This window comes from Equus quagga, chromosome 2 (assembly GCF_021613505.1).
Source record: "Equus quagga isolate Etosha38 chromosome 2, UCLA_HA_Equagga_1.0, whole genome shotgun sequence".
In the NCBI taxonomy this organism is placed as follows: Eukaryota; Metazoa; Chordata; class Mammalia; order Perissodactyla; family Equidae; genus Equus; species Equus quagga.
In genome coordinates, this window is record NC_060268.1 from 81,399,770 (window position 1) to 81,406,113 (window position 6,344).

The window sequence follows — 6,344 nt, forward strand, 5'->3', positions numbered from 1 at the left end:
CGGAGGCTCGCAGACTGGGGCCGGAGCGGGCGAGCGGCCGCACTTAGCGGACAGGGCGGGCGGGAGTGGGCGCGGGCCGCGGCCTCCAGCCAATCAGAGCGCGGCCCGGCGCGGCCACTGCGGCCGGACAGCGCCCCCTGCCGGAGAGACTGCGGCGCCGCGCGGCTGCTCAGCCCAGGGCCCGGCGGCCGCGAGGCCTCCTCGCAGGCGGTCGGTACAGCGGGCGGGTGGCTCGCTCGCTGGGCAGGGCTCGGAGAGAGATGCCGAGGAGGGCTCCCTGTTGCGGCCCCCTCAGGCCTACGTCCGGCACCCAAGTGCCCTGGCGTTCAGGGATGGAAATAGAAGCCGCTGCTAAGTGAGATGCTGAGTTACGGTCATTTATGGGAGACTCATCCGATGCCCTGGAGATTGGAAGGTTTGGGATTTAAAAAATTATATATATACATATACAACATACATATGTAATGTATGCACACATATATGTGCATTAAATATTCTATTTCAACTTAAAACATAAATACATATCCATTTGTGAATGTTTCGATGTACAGGCAAGACTTTTCTGTTTATATGGGTTGACTAGAGTTCCACGTTTTCCTTCTTATACAAACCCCCCGCTTGGGACATAGTCTACACTTTCCAAGTCAGTTTCTTTCTGTTGGAGTGAGAACTTAAAGAAACTTGTTAAGTGCTCTGAGTGCAGAATTTTTCCAGACTCCTAACAGCTCCCCAAACTTTCACAGTTGTCACCCCTACACCTAGTGCGACAGCCGTTTTTTTCTCAACTGTGTGCGTCAATTTAATTGTCTTAGAAGCCATAGCTCTCTTTTGTACACTCGTGTTTCACTAGTTTTCCTGACAGTTAAGTTACAAATAACAAGAAGCAGTATGTGTGACATTAAAGGCACAGGAACAAACAGCTGACCCTTTGGGGTGCCCCTGGACTGGTGGGGACAGAAGTGCCCAGAGGAGGCCTGGAGAGTGATCCATTGGCTGGAAGGCTCCTCATGGCAGGGGCCCCATTCAGTGTATTTTACAGACGGCATGGAAAGATGGCTTGGTCAGCAAGTTGGTTCATGGTCCCTTGAGACAGCTCCCGGTGCTCTTCTTGTGACCGGCGTGAGTCTCCAACCATAAATGGTACAGAAGTGGGCCTTTGTCTTACTAGGGACCCCATATCACAGACCCCATTCTGTGGGTGGTAGAAATTAATATCTTTCAGGTGTGAATTTCCTCTCCCTTTCCGCCGAGGCTAAGTTGGCGATGGGGTGATTCAATGCCAAAGCACGGGGGCGGGGGGCGGGGCCTCTAGACCTTTGTTGCTGTCCATCTTTCTCTCATTCGCCCAGGTGCACATCCCCACCTGGCGTTTGCTTATTAGGCCACCTGTGATGTCATCACCCAGGCCTGTCTGGAAGCCCCTTCAGTCTGGGTGTCTCTCCTGGATCACACTGGGTCACCAGGGCGTCATAGGGCAGGTCACAGTGCCCTGGACTCAGCCTGCAGCCATTTGTTCTCTTCAACTCCCCACACTACCAGGGTTTCTGCTACCCCAGTTCTCCTAGCTTGGCTCTGCAGTGGGGTAGCGCCTTCTCAGGGACCAGTGCGTCTCCTAGCAGGATGCGTTGTTCTAACTCATTAGGTTTGCTTTACCCCAATGCCCTTCAGGGTCTTGGATTTTGAAACTCAAAACCTTTCTCCCATTTCTGCTCTAAATCCTATCCCTGAAGAAATGACTGCTACAGGGTACATCTGCCCAATTGGGAAAGAGATCAGGGCACTAGGAAGTAGCAGGAGAAAAAAAAGTGCCAATAGTTAATCTTTCAAAATAATATCCTGCTGTATCATACTTAATGCTCACAAAACAGAAGCTCAGAGAAGTTGAGTGACTTGCCTAAGGACACACAGTTCCTAAACTTGGGAATAGAACTGTTAGAAGTTGTGACCGCAGGAGCAGATGAGCAGGCAGGGTAGGGCCAGGAAACAGAGGCACACTCAAAGGGAAGGGAACGATTAAAGGGATGTAATGAGAAGACTATTTACAAAGGGGTGGATAGGATGGGGAAGCATCAGGAACCACCAAGAGTAAGAGGTCGAGAAGCCGTTAGCATTCTGGTGGCAGCAGGAGGCAACAGTGCTGTCTGAGCCTGGAGCTCTGGAAAAGGGGTCCCTGGGGGAGCAGGAGCTGTGGAATGCATCCCAGAAGGGAGCAGGAGAAGGTAAACCCAACCCTTCTCTCTTCCTGCCCTGCCTCTCCTGCCAGAGCTTCTCCCTGTGGAAACACAAGTCCCTAGAAGCTGGTGGTGGTGTGCTGGGGCCAGCTCCTCCTGGCTTGTGAGAACCACTGTTAAATTTTCAGGAAGTTCGTAAGTCAGTTGTTAAATGCAGCCATTACTAAAAATTAAATTATACAAGCTTACCATGAATTATACAAACAACAAAGGAAATAAATACTCAAAATGTATCCCTTCCTAACTGTTTGGCTGCATTTTACCATTATCTGTTCTTGCAGTTATGGATGCCTAGTGGCCTGTACGGTGGGAATGCTACATAACTCGTGCTACTCTGCGTCTCTACCTGACTCCATGATCACTGACATTGTGTTGCTAGCTTGAGTATTTACACCACAGAAATCAGTAAACGATTTGTCAAATATTGGCTTGATGTATTATTTTGTTGATTGCCTAGACATGAGAAAGTAATGGAGAACATGTTAATAATGCAGAGTAAATTTATCAGTGTGTTGCATATGTGGTTACTGAACAAATAGCACAAAAAATTTGAGGAAATATTTTTCCAGTATTTCAAAACTGTTATCCAAGGTAGCAAAGAAGTTGCTTCACGTTGAGAGTGAGTGAAGTTTCTTAGTTATCTCTCCTTTGTCTTCTTGTTAAAGTAAACAAAAATATCAACCAACATTCATGTCATCCTACATTCATTCACCAATTCCAGTAATGGATTGACTAGGGACACCAGAGTTCTGCAAAAATCAATGAAAACATTCTGCGAGAATCCATTTGCTGTATGGAATTTATGATAAGGAGTACTGTGTATTTTATTATTGTTTGTAATAAAAATTTAAAAGCTGCCTCAATGTTGCTACCATATTAACAAATATGCTTTTACTATTAATAGCTTAATGGCAAAAAAAAAAGTCCTGCTGTCCTCACTTCTTATTGACATTCTTCTGTTCAACAGAGTGGGTAATCTAGTGGGTGAACACACACACACACACACACACACACACACACACTCCCATGAGATTAAATAAAGTAATTTTTACTTTGAATTTGAAAAAATGATCTGTAAATTTTTTTTCTAGAATTGTCCTAATGCAAAGAAATTGCGCCCCACTGCAGTAAGACAGTGGTTTAGAAGATTTTTTTTTTCCAGAATATGGGAAATTTTATTGAATAACTAGATTCTTCAGCAAATAAATGGCATGGAGTGGAGAGGAATGATGGAAAGGAAGAGAAAGCTGTTACAGATAAAAAGCGTGTCAACTAAATGCAATGTGTGGGCTTTGGCTCTTGATATGAACAAAGCAACTGTAAAAAGACATTCTTGGGATAATCAAGGGACTATGAACATGTACTTGGTATTAAATGATATTAAAGAACTATTGTGAATTTTCTTAGATACATTTATGACATTGTGGTAATGTAAAGCCCTTACCTATAGAGATACATATTGAAGTGTTTACAGGTGAAATGAAATGTGCTCCCCTCCCCCCCAAAAGCTGAGAGATTGGCCAATGTTTATAGTATGTTGAATTGGAATAAAAGGTACATGAAGATTCATTTTACTGTTCTCTCTGCTTTTGTGTATATTTGAAAATATCTATAACAAAAATTTTTTTATCGAGGTCATGATAGTTTATAACGTGAAATTTCAGTTGTGCATTATTATGTGTCAGTCACCATACATACGTGCCCCTTCACCCCTTATGCCCATCCCCCAACCCCCTTCCCCTCTGGTAACCACTAAATTGTTCTCTTTCTCCTTGTGTTAGTTTGTCTTCTGCACATGAGTGAAATCATATGGTGTTTGTCTTCCTCTGTCTGGCTCATTTCACTTAACATAATACCCTCAAGGTCCATCCATGTTTGCAAATGGGAAGATTTTGTCTTTTTTATGGCTGAGTAGTATTCCATTGTATATATATATTCCACATCTTCTCTATCCATTCATCAGTCGATGGGCACTTGAGTTGCTTCCACTTCTTGGCTATTGTGAATAATGCTGCAGTGAACATAGGGGTGCATAAGTCTCTTTGAATTGTTGATTTCAAGCTCTTTGGTTAAATACCCAGTAGTGGGATAGCTGGATCGTATGGTATTTCTGTTTTTAATTTCTTAAGAAATCTCCACACTGTTTTCCATAGTGACTGCACCAGTTTGCATTCCCACCAGCAGTGGATGAGGGTTCCCTTTTCTCCACATCCTCTCCAACATTAGTTATTTTTTGTCTTGGTGATTATAGCCGTCCTAACCAGTGTAAGGTGATAGTGTAGTTTTGATTTGCGTTTCCCTGATGATTAGTGATGTTGAACATCTTTTCATGTGCCTGTTGGCCATCTGTATATCTTCTTTGGAAAAATGTCTGTTCACATCCTCTGCCCACTTTTTGATCAGGTTTTTTGTTTTTTTGTTGTTCAGTTGTGAGGGTTCTTTATATATTTTGGAGATTAACCCCTTCTCAGATATATGATTGGCAAATATTTTCTCCCAGTTGGTGGGTTGTCTTCATTTTGTTCCTGGTTCCCTTTGCCTTGCAGAAGCTCTTTAGTCTGATGAAGTCCCACATGTTTATTTTTTCTTTTGTTTCCATGGTCCGAGAAGACATGGTATTCGAAAGGATCCTTCCAAGACCAATGTCAAAGTGTGTATTGCCTATAATTTCTTCTGTTACTTTTATGGTTTCAGGTCTTGCCTTCAAGTCTTTGATCCATTTTGAGTTAATTTTTGTGTATGGTGAAAGGTAATGGTCCACTTTCATTCTTCTTCATGTGGCTGTCCAGTTTTCCCAACACCATTTATTGAGGAGACTTTCCTTTCTCCATTGTATGTTCTTAGCTTCTTTGTTGAAGATTAGCTGTCCATAGATGTGTGGTTTAATTTCTGGGCTTTCACTTCTGCTCCGTTGCTCTGCGTGTCTGTTTTTGTACCAGTCCCATGCTGTTCTGATTACTATAGCTTTGTAGTACATTTTTAAGTTAGGGATTGTGATACCTCCAGCTTTGTTTTTTTTTCTTCCTCAGGATTGCTTTAGCTATTTTGGGTCTTTTGTTACCCCATATGAATTTTAGGATTCTTTGCTCTATTTCCATGAAGAATGTCATTGGGATTCTTATTGTGATTGCATTGAATCTGTAGATTGCTCTAGGTAGCATGGACATTTTAACTATATTTATTCTTCCAATCCATGTGCATGGAATATCTTTCCATTTCTTTATGTCATCATCAATTTCTTTCAATAATGTCTTGTAGTTTTCATTGTATAGGTCTCTCACCTCCTTAGTTAAATTTATTCCTAGATATTTTATTCTTTTTCTTGCAATTGTAAATGGGATTTTATTCTTGAGTTCTCTTCCTGTTAGCTTGTTATTAGAGTATAGAAATGCAACTGATTTTTGTAAGTTGATTTTGTACCCTGCAACTTTGCTGTAGTTGTTGACTATTTCTAATAGTTTTATGATGGATTCTTTAGGGTTTTCTATATATAAAATCATGTCATCTGTAAACAGCAAGAGTTTCACTTCTTCATTGCCTACTTGGATTCCTTTTATTTCTTTTTCTTGCCTAATTGCTCAGGCCAAAACCTCCAGTACTATGTTGAATAAGAATAGTGAGAATGGACACCCTTGTGTTGTTCCTGTTCTCAGAGGGATGACTTTCAATTTTTCACTGTTGAGTATGATGTTGGCTGTGGGTTTGTCATACATGGCCTTTATTATGTTGAGGTACTTTCCTTTTATACCCATTTTATTGAGAGTTTTCATCATAAATGGATGTTGGATCCTGTCAAATGCTTTCTCTGTGTTTATTGAGATGATCATGTGGTTTTTATTCCTCATTTTGTTGATGTGGTGTATCACATTTATTGATTTGCCTATGTTGAACCATCTTTGTGTCCCTGGTATAAATCCCACTTGATCATGGTGTATGATCTTTTTAATGTATTGCTGTATTCAGTTTTGCCAATATTTTGTTGAGGATTTTGCGTCTATGTTCACCAGCTATATTGGCCTGTAATTTTCCTTCTTTGTGTTGTCCTTGTCTGGCTTTGGAATCAGGGTGATATTGGCCTCATAGAATGTCGTAGGAAGTGTTCCATCTTCCTCA